Source organism: Bidens hawaiensis, unplaced genomic scaffold, assembly GCF_021521415.1.
Source record: "Bidens hawaiensis isolate Kalapana, Puna unplaced genomic scaffold, B.hawaiensis_p1.1 tig00052798_1, whole genome shotgun sequence".
Classification (NCBI taxonomy): domain Eukaryota; kingdom Viridiplantae; phylum Streptophyta; class Magnoliopsida; order Asterales; family Asteraceae; genus Bidens; species Bidens hawaiensis.
In genome coordinates, this window is record NW_027499492.1 from 62,156 (window position 1) to 80,018 (window position 17,863).

General features: G+C 42.0%; 1 pseudogene; it reads left to right on the plus strand.

Annotated features, from left to right (window-relative positions):
- LOC143599787 (small ribosomal subunit protein eS4 pseudogene) overlaps positions 1-15,700 on the plus strand; it is a 31,817-nt pseudogene extending 16,117 nt beyond the window's left edge.
- The last annotated feature ends 2,163 nt before the right edge of the window (positions 15,701-17,863 follow it).

Here is a 17,863-nt window from a genome sequence, read left to right on the forward strand (position 1 = left end):
TACTCATAATTCACAATTATGTTCTAGACCATAATTGCCAATTACGTTACAATCATGCCCTAGTGGTCCTCCCACAAAGCCTTAACGGACGAACGCATTTGAACATTCAGAAGGACACTAATATGCATAATAGGAACCTCAAAAGCACGTATTTGTAACAGTAACTCACAATTATGTTCCGGACCATAATTATCAATTACCTTACAACTACGTCCTAACAGTTCTCCCACAATGCATCTTAATGATAGGCCTAATTATACAGAAGTTTGACTGTGGATTCTATCTCACAACGTAGTAGTAGTCTTGGTTGTTTTCCAAAAAATGTATCAAAACAATTACGAACAACATTAAGGCTATCGATACTTATATCTCCTAATAAGATATTGTTAGCCAAAACTACAAATCTAGCACAACCTTACAAGATTAACTGGTGAATTCTATGCCTAGGATTAATCCTAAAAGACGTATGAGGTCAGATTTCCTAGTAGGCAATCAGGGTTCGAAGATGACGTGTTAGAAACAGCAATCACAAGTATTATGGTACCTAGTCGAGCAAATCCAACTTGAGGATGAAGTCCAAAGCGTATGTATGCCTCGGAAAACAAAATGGGTGTCTTATATCTACCGAAAATTGACTTGCGAGGTATAAATCAAATTATTCTCCATAAGTATCAAAATAATATCATTTATTTTAATTAAGAAAGTAGTCATGTGTACGCATATATTCATAGTCTCATTTTGAAACATCATTGATTAAAAAAAATGATAATTAGGTCCTCCTAAATTCTTAATAACTAACAATGCTTCATTTTTTTTAAAGTACACCCATATACATCTTATGTAATAATAATGCGACTCTTCATAAAATCTAAATTTCAAGTTTTAATTGAAACATACTTTTAGATTTAAAACTCTATAAAGGGTTTTGAATATTTCACAAAATGTTTAGTTAAAGAAAACGTATATAAAAAATTTCTTTTATAAAAACAATATGAAGCACTAAAAGAAATCGACAATTAACGAGGTTGGTCGGGTATGGTCTCCTATATCTTTAGATCAACGGTACTGTTTATAATTAAAATACATTATGGAATATTCATTCTAATTTACAAAGTCTTATTTGACAAAAGTTTGTATTTTAGAGAGAGAATTAAACTGGCATTCTTAAAAAGGAATAAAAAAATTATAAAGTGACGCCTGAAAATTTATGTTCTTGTAATGAATACTTATAAATTTTAAAAGTAAAATCTACATTATTATTCGAAATGGTAACAATATTTGACTCAAAAATACCTTAGTCAATTATGACGATGAACGATGACTTATCAAAGGTATGTATTTCACTAAATGTATTTCACTAACTAAAGGATATACATCTCGTATTAAACTAGTTTTCAGTTTGCTACATTATGAAAGCATTACAATACACGACGTAAAAACGGTTAAGCTGTACGAAGGTAAAACGATTATGATACAGGGTGCGTCAAAATAGTAATGATATACGTTAATTAAAAATAGTATCGATTATCAGTTAATTGAAACATTATTTGTAACGGTATGCCAAATTAGTATCCCATAAGACAAAACAAATACAAAAGTAAAATAATTGCGGTTAAAACGTTATAAAACATGTATGTTTAAATGGTAGTAAAACGGTTATGGTTGTGGTAAACGGTATTAGTATCAACCTAGGAAGGAAATTTAATGAAAATAATCATTTAAAGGTATTTATATTTACATAACGAACGTTTAATAAAAACAATAATAAGAAATCTAGTTATAAAAAAAATTTATTATAATGAAAAATATTGGGCGTGACTTTACGGTTGTAGAATGAATACTTAAGAATATAAACCGATGTATTTTTATTTACTTTTTTTCATTTTTTTATTATTATTTTTTTTTGAAACAATACCAAAATGCTACCCTTATCTGGTTGAGCGTGTTTTGAGCTGGTGAGCAAAGGGTACTAACTTATTTCAATCCTTATCTGGTTGAGCGTGTTTTGAGCTGGTGAGCAAAGGGTACTAACTTATTTCAATGATGTGTTTTATCAAATTAAGAATTAGTTTTACTTTCGAAATAATTTAGTTAAAACCTTAAAACGTCGTTTCAATGCGTACACAAAGGTGGTTGCAGAACGAAGGTTGTCAAATTTTTACCTACGGGAGTGAGGTCCAGTAACATGGCGTGGTTATATGGAATCAATGATAAAAGAGACAGCTTATAAATAGGGAAACATGGTTAGGAATAACGGAGATGGATAAGAAAAGACAACTTCCTAAATCCTAAGCTATTAAGATTACCTAAGTCCTAATCTACATATTCCTCACAAGCCTAATTACTATATTAATGTTTTCTACAGGAAAGAGCCTTTACTCTGATACCATAACTGTAACACCCCAACCCAGAAAGAGCTGACGTGTCACAATGTACGAAGGTATACAGAGACAGAAGACATAATTCCACTAGATAGTGATCTTTATACGCATCTTAAGTTTATTTCACTCTCTCCATCCCGCCCAAAGTAACCTGTGAACCTGTATGAGGGAAAAATTACGGAATGAGCTGAATGCACAATACGGATCAAAAGGCTCAATGTTATGACAGGTATAAATAGATGAACTTACAGCATAACATGAAATGATACGATGCAAAGTAAAGCAAGTCAATCAAATACATCGTATCGTATGGATGCTACCCAAAGCCGAAACATATAACATACCAATAGGCTACATAGCACTACAGAACTATGCACCCAATAGTGCGATGGAGGTGTTGGCGTACACTCAACCATCCACCAACATACCATACATGTCCATATAACCTATGATCGATTCATACGCCTCCTAATAGCTATGGGTCACACCTGCTGTAACACCCCGACCAAAGGCGGATTATACATCGGGGCGCCACATATTGTTTCATTACTCGTGACACTATTGGGTGTCAATATTTAATAAATACATTCATTCGCGCACGCGCAAAGTAAACAAGAGATAACATAAATCATCATAAATCAATATATTATAAATCATAATATTCGAACAGCAATAACTTGTCTTAATACATTTTAATCTAGGTCCAAAATAAAGAAAACTTCCTACGTGTCCTCGAACTCCAAAACAGCTACTGCAAACCTGAACATGTGTTAAAATAAAACGTCAAACACTTGTGTGTTGGTGAGAAATCAAGTTTATTACAATACATAGATAACAATAAATCTGCGCGCAACACGTGTATGTCTGGTGTTTAACAAGGGTGTAATCAGATTGTGATCAAGCCTAAATAGATCATAGCTCATAGTTCAATCCGTGCTCCCAATTGAGCACAAAAACGAGAAAACATCTGTGCAAGTGTAAACAAAGAAAACCGTAAACGATAGGTCTCCCGTGTTCATCTAATGGATCCATGAAAACTTCGGAATAGGCCGAACAAAGCGGTTAATGATACACACATACAAATAAACAGCCAAGTAAACGTCCTCAACACATGGGATACTGCGCGACTAAAGTTCATAAACAAGTTTAAGACTCTAAGTTTGTATGAACACATGAACATCCCAAAACATTAAAAATAAAAAGGGATTAGGTACGAGATTACTCACTTGATAAACGATGCGGTGTAAGATAAAGCAAGAACCAACTTTAACAAGCACAGGTTAACCTATAATTAAAGATTATTGTTTTTAATGATTTGTTTTAAGTCTTGATTACAAGTTAGCATAATTAATAAGTAAACTATTATATATAACATGTTACCGGAAAAGCAGGACAGAACAGGGAGGAAGACGGAGGCAAAGAGAGAGGAGACGGCAAAGGGAGAACAACGGCAAGGAGCAAGAGAGAACAGGAGAGATTAAGTGTTTTGTGTGTGATGTGTTAGGAAAAAATAAGATTATTATTTATAGAGAAACCCTAGGGAACACAATCCCTAGAAAAGGGGAAAAGATCTCCAAAAAGCAAAAGATTTCAAAAGCAAAAGATATCAAAAGATATGGCAGCTGCAGGAAACAAGGAAAAGCTGACAGGGAACAGTAAACAGGCATGGGCGGGTCAGATAAAGGTACTGGTCAGGCATGGAAAAAGCAGATCTCAAAAGATAATGTCAGTCACTTTTTCTGCCAACCAATGGGGTTGGTGGGCATGCTGCGCCGAAAGCAACTTTTCAGACATAAGATAGGTCAGGTCAACAACTCAGAAGATAAGACATCACAAAAGCAAACGGCTGGATTAAACAGAAGAAAACTCAAAGGGTTTAGCGCGAGAAAGCTAAGGCACGCCGCGGGAAGAATCACATTTCTTAGCGCGCCGCGGGAGGAACTAAAATTCCTAGCGCGCCGCGGGAAGAACTATAATTCTTCGCGCGTCGAGGGATGAACTACGATTCTTAGCGCGCTGCGAGAAGAACTACAAATCCTTAGCGCGTCGCGGGAAGAACTACCGTTCTTCGCGCGCTGCGAGAAGAATTACAATTCTTAGCGCGCTGCGAGAAGAGTTCGTCTCGCGTATCGCTGGAACAGATGGTCTTCACGCAGGCTTCCTTGAAAGGAGTCTGGCGCGTGGAGCTGCGCAGACAACCTTAGGCGGTAAGGAACAAAGGACAAGCAAAGAGTTAGAAGAAAAAGAGGGAAACAAGGCTTAAGGGCGGGACGGCGACAAGAGGGAAAAGAAGGCGGAAAGAGAGAAGGAGAGGGACGGGACGGCAGAAAGAAAGAGAGAGAAAGAGGCGGGAAGGAAAATTTGGCTTCAATTCCTGGCGTCAATTCCCTGCGGGTGCTAGGTATGTGAAGGGTTTTGCCTTTACACTGTACCCGCACCCGTCTTATAGTTACTTGGTTGCCGAGGAATATTTGGCTTCAATTCCCTGCGGGTGCTAGGTATGTGAAGGGTTTTGCCTTTACACTGTACCCGCCTCCTTCTTACGGTTACTTGTTCGCCAAAATTTACTTGGCTTCAATTCCCTGCGGGTGCTAGGTATGTGAAGGGTTTTGCCTTTACACTGTACCCGCATCCGTCTTACGGTTACTTGTTTGCCAAGGTTTTACTTGGCTTCAATTCCCTGCGGGTGCTAGGTATGTGAAGGGTTTTGCCTTTACACTGTACCCGCATCCGTCTTACGGTTACTTGTTTGCCAAGGTTTTACTTGGCTTCAATTCCCTGCGGGTGCTAGGTACTTGAAGGGTTTTGCCTTTACACTGTACCCGCATCCGTCTTACGGTTACTTGTTTGCCAAGGTAAGGGGTATTTTCCCGCTTACTTTTTAATATTTTCAAATTTTGAATTTTGAAATTTGAAAGGTTGGTGGAAAGATAGGAACAGTCCAAACCTCTGAAACGTCGTGCGACGGTCTCTTCTGACTGTGTCAGGACGTGCAAGAAGTTATGGTGACGTGACAGTACATGGTCATTCCAGACGCTTTTCAAGCGCGTGGGCGCGATTATTCGGGTGCGTTGCAGCGAAATTAATGGTACGCGTCCTGTCAACAGCTGTTGCCAGCTTGCTTTTTGCCACGTGTCATAGTTTCATTGCACCTTCGATTTCTCTCTCCTCCGCATTAAATTCACCGCATTAATTGCGATTACTATATAAAGGGGGAGAGGGTTCTTTGTAATCCACACTTTCACCCTTCTCTTCTTCTTCTTAGCGATTTCCGGCAAATACTCCCCTTTTCAGGCAAGCATTTTCCCGAAATCGTTTTCTTCTTCCTCTGCAATATGTCTTCCCATGATGCTGAAGCTCTAGCCGACGATAGGAGTACTGCTGGCGAGTGCCAGTGTGCTCTACCTGTCGATCAGTACCAGTACGTCGTCAGGAAATTCATGCTTGAGTCTCTTGAGCCTGAGTTTCCTTAACCCCACCAGACTGTGTACGATGCCCCCAGTGGCAAGATCGGGGTATATGCTGCATTCTTTGTTTATGGGAACCTTAGGTTCCCATTGACAAAGTTTGTGTACCGTGTCCTGGAGAGGCACGGTGTGCACGTAACCGAGTTGCATCCGATGGCGATTGCCAAGATCCGGCACTTCGAGTGGGTGTGCCGGATTCTGGGTATTGAGCCCTATGTGGACCGCCTGATGACCTTCTATACTTGGAGGTGCATCCAGGGGTGGTACACCCTGACAACCCGTATTAAGGGTTTGAAGATCTGCGTGACCGAGCGCAGTCTCCGATCGTGGAAGTGGGAGTTCTTCTACGTTTCTGCCCGCGCCATCCCCATTGCCATGAAGTTTAAGAAGGGGCAAGCGCTTCCGAGCCTTCATGCTTCCAGCTACCAGGAGGCGGAATGGTTCGCGAAGATATCCCGGGTCTAATCTCCGGTTTACCGGTTTGCGGAGTCCGGGATGGTGATGCTGGGGATGAGCCGGGTATGGAAGGATGCGTCCCGGTTTCCCATCATTCTCGAATACGGTTTGAACTCTATTCCTTATGGTATGTCTTGTCTTTCATGCTGATATGAGTTTGTCTTCTAACTGTTTCTTTTCTTTTCAGAGGGGAACGATTTGGAGTCGCTCCTGTACCCGCGGGAAGCAGACGGTCCCGTGCGGGTGGGCACTCGTGCTCTAGACGAGAATGAGTTGCCCATCCTGGAGCAAACGGCGGATCGGTTTGTGGAGGTCTATTCGCTGGGCCACGAGATCCTGAGCCAACGGCGGCCAGGTAAGGCGATACTCTATCCTCAACCCCTCACTGCTGTACCCGCTGCTGGAATCCCTGACATCCTATCTTCTTCTGAGGAATCCGCAGATGGTCCTCCGCTGGTGCGGAAGAGGAAGGCTTCCGGTGGGAAAGGGAAGGAGAAGGTGGCCTCCACAGCTGATCCGGTGCTCCTATCTGACACCGAGTCAGATAGTGAAGAGGTGGCGGGGAACCCCGGTGGTGAGAAGACCACTGTTCCGGAGGCTACGACTGTTACCTCCGGAGAACCATTGACGACGACGGTGACCGGCACCAAGAGACCGGCTCCATCGGGCTCGTCCCCGCCCGTCCGTACGTTCAGGCTCAAGAAAACCCGTAAGTACAAACATCCTTGTTTTTGTAGATTATCATACTTCATAAATTTATTGTTAACACTTATCTTCTTGTGCAGGCGTGGATGTTGACGCATTCCAGGGTGGAGCGCAGAGGAGTACCTCTCCGCCGATGACGGTAGGCTCGGTCAGCCTACCTGAGGCGACGACCCAGGCGCCTGCGCCTGCTTCCGCTGGATCAGTTGCTCAGTCCCTTGAGCCGACTGTTCCAGCCGAGATGACGTCACCGCCGGTGGTAAGTGCGATTTTTACAGCATCTTTCACCGAGCCGGCGGTTACGATTGCTGCGGATTCTGCGGCAGCGACTGCGGCGGCTACCACCATGCCCCCGCCACCGGCACCGACGGCCGGCCCATCAGGTACGCATGGGAGTACTCGCCACTCTTTGCCACCTTCCCATCTGCCTGACCTTTTGGATGGGTTTCCTTTGGGTTCAGGTGATGGGTTCGGCGGCTATCGGCCTGTTATAGACCCTACATGTGCGTAGGGTTCCTTTGCCCTTTTTCACTTATATTTTTTACCATCTTTTCCTAACTGCTTTTTTGTTTTTTGCAGTGTCGGATTCCAATGAAGTGTATGTTCCGCGATGGAACATACGCCGAGGAACAACCCTTCGTACCCCTGTGGAGTGCGTGGAATGGGCTCGCCACGCTGCTCCCCATGGTGCGTTGGGGGAAGCCATGGCTAGCTAGCAGGAGGGTAGGCTAACCAATGAGCTTCGGGTTCTCCATACCCGGATGCAGCCGCGCGTCGAGCTGCTTTGTCGTGAAAACGACAAGTTAAAAGCAGCTCGCGCCAAGGAAGTATCTCAAGCGCGGGCTCTTCGGGAGGAGAACCAAAAGTTGGCCGCAGCTGCTGCGGAGAAGGAGAAGGCCTTCAAGGCCATCGAGGTTGAGGTTCAAGCGCGACTCGAGGCCCGCTCCAAGGCTGCCCAAGCTGTTAACGAACAGCTTCGTCTGGCTAAGGAGACTGCGAGGAACGCAACCGAGAGGGCCACCAAGGCTGAAGCCGTTGCTGAGCCTTTACGCGTGGAGAACGAGGAGCTCAAGGCCAAATTGGAGGGTCTCCAACGTGCTCATTATGCCTTGGCGATGGAGGATGCCAAGAAGCTTCAAGAGATCCTGGACCAGAGGGGCGTGCTTGATCACACCGAGCGGAAGCTTAAGGGCGTTGAAGAGGCTGCTGCAAAGGAAGTGCTACTTGCCAACCTTAACAAAAGCGAAGCCGAACGCGCCCGCACCCAAGCTCAAGCCGCCCTCCAAGAAGCTCTGGTTGCCAAGGAATGGCTTCTTCGAGAGGCGTTGCCTCAGGTATGTTTAGCTTTACGTCTTCACGCTTTCCTTTGTACATAGAAAAGGTGTTTGACACTTGTATATTTTCTTTGTAGGTTGTGCATCGGGTCTTCTCAGAGACTACTTACGATGAAGCCATAAGCGCAGCCCTCAACGCTTCTCACGAGGATGGGGAACGGGCCGGCTTCCTGCTTGGTCTAGGGTTCGTTGAGAAAGGCTTCCCGCCTTCCAACTTCCCTTTGTACAATGTTGATACTGAAGCCATATACGACCAAGCAGTAAATCAATACGCCGCCTTCCCGCATCCAGTGGTGGAGAAGGTGAACCAAGTAGCTGCTGCTGATGATGGGTTAGCTATCCTTAAAGCCTTCCTCGAACCGCCCCGCTCTACTGATGGGGCTGGTCCAAGTGGAAGTGGCCTTGAAGCCTGATCCTGAAGATCCCTTCCCACTGCTAGGATAGTCTTGTACAGATGTATTTATTTTCTTTTCGTAGGCGGGTAGTTACCCGGCCATTCTTGTAATAATTCGTTTGTGAAATACAAATCTTTTTGCGTATAAGATTGTTATTTCCTTCTTTGGGTTTCTTGCTTTATAAACTTATGACTTGCATACTTAGTTTAAATTAGCAATTTTCCAAGTGTTTAGAATAAGTTAACCTGTTGAACGTGGTTGATAGGTGTGAAGTTTTGCTTCCTCTTTCGTGATTGTGCGGGTAGAACCGTCACTTGCACTTAGTAGGATGGCGAAACTTTACCCTTATCTGACCTGCGTGTAGGTCTTCCTCATCCTTTGAGGATAAGTTAACCTTTGAACGTGGTTGATAATAGGTGTGAAGTTTTGCTTCCTCTTTCGTGATTGTGCGGGTAGAACCGTCACTTGCACTTAGTAGGATGGCGAAACTTTACCCTTATCTGACCTGCGTGTAGGTTTTCCTCATCTTTTGAGGATAAGTTAACCTTTGAACGTGGTTGATAATAGGTGTGAAGTTTTGCTTCCTCTTTCGTGATTGTGCGGGTAGAACCGTCACTTGCACTTAGTAGGATGGCAAAACTTTACCCTTATCTGACCTGCGTGTAGGTTTTCCTCATCCTTTTAAGAATTTTTTTTTTTTTTTTTTTTTTGAACCGTTCGACGCGCGGTTGTCAATAGGTTAGTGTTCAGTTTCCTTTCATGATTCATGCGGATAGACCGGCACTTTCATTTAATGGGATAATTGAACTCTTCCCCTTTAACTGACCTGCGTGAAGGTTTTTTCCTGTTATTGGGTTTGTGCGGGTAGGACCGCCTTCCCACGCAACGACTTCACGTAATGTGAATGCCGTTACCAGTGTTGCGTAGTTTAACCGTTCGACGCGCGGTTGTTGATAGGTTATTGTTCAGTTTCCTCATTATGATTCGTGCGGATAGACCGGCACTTTCATTTTTGGGTGCTGAACCTTTCCCCTTCAACTGACCTGCGTGAAGGTTTTTTCACATTATTGGGTTTGTGCGGGTAGAACCGCCTTCCCACGCAACGACTTCACATAATGTGAATATCGTCATATTAGTGTTCAGAAAAGTAAAATCATCAGCTTCGATGTTCTAAAGAGAATCATTTCCATTAGAAGTGGTTCTTGGCCTTTTCTTTACAAATTGGAATTGATTTACATGCAAACTGTGTAAATGAGCTCCCTTCCATGTTGTTGGGATGGGAGTGCCATCGAGCCGATACGCACCTGGTTCGGGATCTCGTTCTTTACGCAGCATGTAGTCTCGACATTGAAGCTGGAATTTTTATTCGTGTTTTCCCCAGCTGGGGTTCTACACGCACCCGCCTGCTCAGCCTTTATTGCGCCACGAGGTGCGCGAGCGTCCCATCTCTGACAAATGCTTCAACCATGTCTTTTACGTCTATGCATTCTTCAGTGTTGTGGCCTTTTGTCTTGTGAAAGTCACAGTATTTGCTCCGATCAGCATCGTGACGATGTCGGATTATTGGAGGCTTTCGCCACGGGAGCTCCTCAGTGGCGAATATCTCAGTGACGCTTTTGGTGAGTGGCGTCCATCTGGAGTTCCGGTGCGGCTGTACATTATCCCTTCCGCCCAATCGATGTTGCAAGCCGGATGAGGTGTCAAAGTTTACCCTTGACTGCCAAATGCCTAGCTTCCGCTTTTTATTTAGTCGGGCGGTGAGGACATTGTCTTCTCTCGTCTTCTGAGTGTAGAGGTTTGTGCTCTGTGGGAGATCTCTACCCAGTTGTTTCTCCGTTTCCGCATAGCGTTTTGCTGCTGTCATGATGGCATCCCATGTGGATGGCATGCCATCTTTACCCGTTAGGGTGCGGATGAGCTCTGGGTCATGCGCGCCCTGGATGAAGGCAGCGCGAACAAGATCTTCGCTGATATTGCCCAAACTTAGCTTCTTTGAGTTGAAGCGAGTGATGAAGTTTGGCAGAGATTCATCTTCTTCTCGTATGCATTTGAGGATTGTCCATTGCTCCTCGGTATTCTTCCGTTGCTGGCTGAAGTGTTGGCTAAACTTCTGCTGGAAGTCTGCCCAGTCGTAGATGTGGTTGACCGGTAGACGATCAAACCAAGCTCTAGCAGCCCCAACAAGCGTCATTTGGAACATGTAGCACCACGTGGGTTCCGTCCAATTGCTGACGGTTGCCCCCGCTATGAACCTGTTCAAATGATCGTCTGGATCAGATATACCGTCATATGTGCCTATGTTAGGCATTTGTTTGGCACTCTTTGGGGCGATTGCTTCCGCAATGTCCCTTGCAAACTTGGACGTTCCTGCATTTGCAATGTTTGGTCTGAACGTTTTGGAGAAGTCTCGTGGACTTCCACCTGTGCTTTTTGGTTTGAAGGCTTTTCCAAAATGCCTTTTCGGTTGGGATTCCATTTCCTTACGCTTCCCTTTTGCCCTATGGCGAGGGTTCGCGTCGGAGTCGGATTCCTCCGAGTCATCCTCCCAGTATTCGAATTCGTCGGCCTGTTGTACGGAACGCAAGCGTTCGTTCAACTCGGCCTGGAATTCCTTTTGTCGTGCCTCCGCCCATGCCTTGACTTCATCGAGAGTTTGGCGGGGGAGTCTTCGTTTCTCAACCTGGGTATCCGTGGATCCCAGTAGGCGATCATTTACTGCACTTGCCCCAGCATGAGTAACTGGGTTAGTGTTCGTAAAATTTACTTCACTTGCCCCGGCTTGGGTAACCGAGGTAGTGTTTGTAAAAACTGTGTTACCGGTATTCCCCCCAGTAGCTGGGGTTGTGGTTACCGGAATTTCTCTAACCATCTTTGTAGAAGTTTGAAAAAACTGGAGAAAAATGTAGTTCTAGCTTTATGCACGGATGCCGCCAATGAAGAAACACTAACCGGACCCCGGGCAGATTACGAGTAACCTGGGGGTTAGATAGATGTTTCCCACGAGGGGTTAGACCCTTGGAAGATGGTTCTTCTGATAACCTGCAAAACAGACACCGTGAGCTCGTCACTGAGAAGGGGGGGGGGGTTCCTCCTTGTGACCACCCTCCGGCGTGAGAATCAGATGAGATTGCTCTTTAAATATAAAAGTATATTAAGAGATTGCTAGAGCAGATATCAGGTATAATATGATGATAATGTGATAAGATATGATAAGATGAGATGGTCATACCATTTGTGGTATTTATAGCCGAAGGTAGGTTTCCAAGGAGGTATGGCCGGCTGCAACAGTGTTCCTGTTCCACCAACAGTAGCCTACGCACGTGCCCTGCTGGTAGTTGGTGGGTAGGTAGCGGCTGATAGCGACCAGGCCTGCTGTATACTATTCCTTTTCCACCAACTGCCAGCTACGCACGTGGTATGACAAGAGTTGGTGAGTAGGCAGCGGCTAATAGTGACATACAGTGTAGGAGCATGCTGCTCGCCATACTGTTGTCTATAAGCTGTCGTATCTTTAGTCAGATCTTTTTCCCATACCTCGTCAGGTACAGTACAGAAGATCTTCCCGTATCGTACGGACTGGCTTATTTGGGCGGGAGTATTCCCCCTCCCGCCCTTGTGCGGGATTGTTCCCGGCTTCGCTCATTCCTTCAGGTGACACTGAACGATTGAGAGCTAAGTGCCTTGTGCGTGTAGCCTTGCTGCGCGGGTGGCCTCTCCCTAATGGCTTGTATCCGAGGCTGCGGGGACAGGCGGAGTCCTTCACCATTGGGAGGCATTTCCTGCGGGACCAGCTTGCGTACTGCGCGTAAGGACGTCACGTCTCTGAGCATGGTTTGTCCTGCGGATCCAGTTGGTTTCTGCGCAGACGTCCCTGTTTAAGGTGAGTCTTGCGGGTCCAACTGGGCTCTGCTGGGACCTACCTCTTCAGTTACATAGGGTTTTCACGGGTTTTCACAACTCAAATGGGTTTTCATTTTAACCTTACCCTAGTTACTATTATATATATATACACACACACTACGTAAGTCATAAATATACATATTCTTATTGTTATTTGTTAACTATATATATGCATGAATATGTATAATATATCAGTTATTTCAGTAATCATCAAATGAAAGGATTAAAAGTGATTATCGATAGCAATGGAGGTGAAACAATGGTGGAGCAGCGACGATGACACATGGTAAATCACCGGGGCTGCACCGAAGATTAATTCGATTGAGAATGCCAGGGTAGTTCATGACGGCATAGTGGAGGTCATGGTGCCCGACGCCGGAATGGAAAGGATAGATGTCGGAGGTCACGAAGGCTTGAATGGAGGCGTCGTTCTCTATTCTCTGAATGGAATGAATAGGGTTTTAGGTATTGTAAATTGATAAGGGTAAAATGGTAATTGCATGACACAAGAGGAAATATGTAATTAAGGTTTTAACATTGGAGAAATATGTAATTAAGAGGCTTAATGAGGGGATGTATGTAAAATCCCTTTTAGATGAGAATACTATGTTTTCTGAAACACAAGATGGAGAAAGTGATGGTCAGTTCATTCATGACATAAAATGAGGTTCACAAGGAATTTGAGTATATGACTACTCTGCATAACTAGATTGCAAGCCGACTCAATTCAAATATTTAAACTTAAAATTGTATGCAAAGAATTAATTTCTATTTGAATTTTAGTATGTGTCGATGGATCTCAGATGATTTATATGCAATTTGAATTTTGTATGAAGTTTTGTATTTTTAATGCATTACAGACCTATAAACACCATCACGTGTTTGGTGGTTAAAAAAGGGCTTATTTAGATTGTTTGATAGAAGGCCCGCTCAAAACGGGTTCATCGGATCCCACAAGTTCGGGTTCATATCTGGGTTCATGGTGGAAATATAAAGGCTAAGATATTAAAGAAGATGAAATATAGTGAGTTTGGGGATATGATTTTTTAGCGAAGAAGATGAGATGTGTATACATGTACATATCATAAATTATAAATAATTTTAAAAAGTATTTTTCTTTTTTAAAAAACTTGAAACGGTCGAAAAGAAAATGGTCCCACCATTCGACTATTGCAGCCTCCTTTGTCCTGCGCCAACATGTTATTGTCGCCTCCTTTACCACTAGAGCTTTAACGCCTAGCGCGGTGCTCCAGGTGCTAATGAGAGGCCACAACAAATGGTCTAACACTATATTCTTTTCTTTTTTTCACAACGATGATTTTCTTGTGTACTCTCTAATTTGAATAGCCCCTCTGACATTTTTTTAAACGACGATTTTATTGTTCTTCAAAGTTATTTTATTTGCTTTTTATTTCAATGATTTTGGCCATTGAAATTCTAGGACTCATTACTATTATTAAGTTATTAGATTTTAGTATTAATTAATAAATTCTTTCTTGCATTTAGGGGCTTGGTTTGGTTAATGGCAATAACCGAAACCTGAACATTAAAAAAAAAGGAAACAATGACAGTTCGGTTATCGGTTAATCCCTTATTAGTGGTTAATTTGGTTAATTGACCGCTAGACCCAAACTTTTGACATGGACTAAAATCAAAACCAAAAACATTATAAACAATTTGGTTATATACATTAAATCTAAAATATGCATGGAGACTCATGAACTCAAAGTTTAAGTTTTAACAGGTGAAGAGCTACTTGTCAAAGCCACTATAAAATAAAATAATTGTAACATAAAGTCACTGTTTCAAAGCGAGTTTATAGTCAAATGGAATATCAAATATTAAGAGTACAATGGTCAAAGAAAGTTGGATAAATATCATTTTGATGTATTGGAACACTATAACATGATACTGTTAGAAGAACATGATTGTTACGGATAAAAGTGTTGGTTAATTGGTTCGGTTATTAAAAAATGGTACGAAGGGCAGATTCAGGCTACACTCAATCAGGGATGAGGAATCAAAGGTTAGTTTGGATTCTTGATTTAAGAAGAATAATTTTTATTTAGTTTAAAATAATCATATGCATAAACAGAGTGTTTGTGTGCTGCTCTAGCTTGATTTTCTGTTGTTTTAAGCTTAGTTCTGTGTTGGATTATTTTCGCTTAAGTTGATATATATAAAAGGATAATATATGAATAGCCATTTCAAGTATATGAATGTTATTCATATCTTTTTAAGTAACTTGTTAATTGACTAAATATTGTCAACAATTAGGAAAGCTTTGTTACGTCTACCCTTCTAATAATGGCAATTTAGTCAATGATAAACTAACTTACTCTGGTTTGTTGAAACAAATGAGTTGATCTAGAGGTCTTCTTTTTTATTTCACAGTTCACACCAAAAACTCTAAACTTGACAGGCTTGTTTAAAGTTTTTTGGCTTGTTTATTTTGCTGGAATTGCCACAAAAAAAAAAAAAAAAAATGGAAGAAGAATTAAATACTTGTTATTATGTTCAATTTTTTTTAATATCTGTATGGTTTTAGTGAAAATTTTTGAATACTTGGGTGGTCACTTTATTGTTAAAATGATGTAAACGAGCTTGATGTCTTAAGTACTATTTGTGTACAGTTCAAGTTGTGCAAGGTTCGTTCGGTCCAATTTGGCTCAAAGGGAATTCCATACATCAACACATATGACGGTCGAACCATTCGCTACCCGGATCCACTCATCAAAGCTAATGACACCATCAAACTCGACTTGGAGTCAAACAAGATTGTTGACTTCATCAAGTTTGATGTTGGGAATGTTGTCATGGTGACTGGTGGACGTAACACTGGGCGCGTTGGAATTCTTAAAAACAGGGAAAAACATAAGGGCAGCTTTGAGACTGTTCACATTCAAGATGCCACTGGGCATGAGTTTGCTACTCGTTTGGGAAATGTGTTTACTATTGGGAAAGGTTCGAAGCCTTGGGTATCGCTCCCGAAGGGGAAGGGCATCAAGTTGAGTATTATCGAGGAGGCTAGGAAAAGGCAGGCTGCACAAGCTGCCACTGCATAGGTTGCTTAATTTTGTAATTCTTTGTGTTGGACCTGTTATGTTTTAATTTTGGACTTGAGTTTTAAGGGTAGTTTGGAGACCTTTTGATTTATGGTTTTTTAAAAGTTGACAACTTTATAAATGTGTGAGATCAAACAGATATGCGAGTTCATTTTTTTTATAGGTAGAACTCATAAATTTTTCTAATAGTTGTTGCCACTAATCATGGATCTACTTTCGTATTCTTTTTAACATAATAATCATGGATGGGTGAAGAGTTGTGCCAATGAATGAACACAGTTTGCCTTAGATGTTGAAAGCTAATGGTTTTTGACGTTGCTAATTGTCATACATAATAATGGCACTAAAAGAAAGTTTTGACAACATGCATATAGAGTTCGCACTCTTCCAATTTAAGTCTTTTTGTAGCAGTCTTCAGATAGACATTGATGCAATCGATACAAAAGCCATGCAAATTGACCATTGTCCCATTGTACTCTGAAATACTTCCTTTGTTTATAATCGCCGTAAGGCCTGTGGCTTCCTTTGTTTGTCAGAAACCATATTGATATTAGTACTACCAGCATTTTTAACCTTTTGATTACCCAACTGTTCCATTAATGCCCACGTATTTTCGTCTGGATCAAAATATACCTGACCAACCAAGGAAAACCGTGAAGAACTGAGCAAACACAAGTATTGATGTATTATCTATAGATACCATTGACGTGTCATGCGGACTGCATTGTCCGTATGACCAGTATGAAAGGGAGAACATGGTCATTCGGGCCGTATCAGATACGAAAAAGGTTGTATGAGGGACGAATCATGACATGTATGATGCTTTTGACAGGCAAAATCATACGGCCAGTGACCATTTTTCGTCCTATCATATGATGTAACAGGGTATACTGTTTAGAGTTGATTTAACATTATACGGGGCGCGTAATACACTATTGGATAATATAATAAGAAAAAGAATGAAAAATGGATTTTGGTCTTTATACAATGCAAACACTTGGCCAACTTTTTTTGTATAACATGCTCACCTCAGAAACGGTACCTCCTGGTTCCCAATTACCGGTTGATAGACCCACATGGTTGTGCACTTTAGTGAACTTGAGAGAATAAATATGACAGCTATGCTATAGAAGAGAGAAATATGACATGTACGTATGTTACATTTGCCTGAGACATGGCTTCAACAACTCTTTTGTAGCTTGTTTATCTGTGTCCTGAAAAAGGATATTAAAAACAATAAAGCATATGGTATTATTAACTGCATGAAAAATGGTGAAATAAAATCTCTTTAAAATAGATATATGAATTGCCTTAAGTTCTTTTTCAGTGGGTAGATCAGACATAAACTGCCAGATTGAACAGCTTTCCAATAACTTCGCGTTCACCATCATTGAGATAACAACAAAAATCCAAAAGCCCTATGGCTATTCGAACACATGGTCGCCGCCGGAAAATGTTTGATCATCAACAATCACCCACCACAAAAGACAACTGCCACCACCACCACCTAGAGTTCCTATCAGAGCCCGGCAATGATAGAAGAGCGACAATCGCCTACCATGACGGACAAATGCTACAGCCACTCCACCGCCACATACAATTCCGATTGGATCTGATTATCTGAAAAGAAAGTAAAATTAAACTTATGTCGCGAAAATGCAAATAATCAAGTTGCCTACACATTACCTTTTTTCTTTTTACAAAGTTGAATCCGGTTAAGCAGCGGACCTTTGCTTCTGTAACCGACAGCCAGCTGTTAGATTACCAAAAATCGAGTATTCTGTAACAACGGTGAAGAAACCCTAAACCAAGACAACGAAATTTGGGGGTTTTGCCCCTGAATCACGACTTTATATATATTTATTTTTTAAAATAAAAATCTACACAGGTTACTAACAGGTTAATAGGTCTTTAACCTGTTAGGACACGAATTTAAACATGTCTTAAACAGGTCGACCTGTTTAAGACACGAAACCTATTAAGCTCAAACCCAAACCTGTTAAAACCCGTACTGTGTTGTGTTAACAGGTCCGTGTCATAAATTGACAGCCCTACGAATAATAACGATCATATATTTATTTTGGAACAAAACATGCATTTCTCATAACAACATTACGCATAATCCACCAAACATATATAAGTATTTAGCATAAACTATAACTA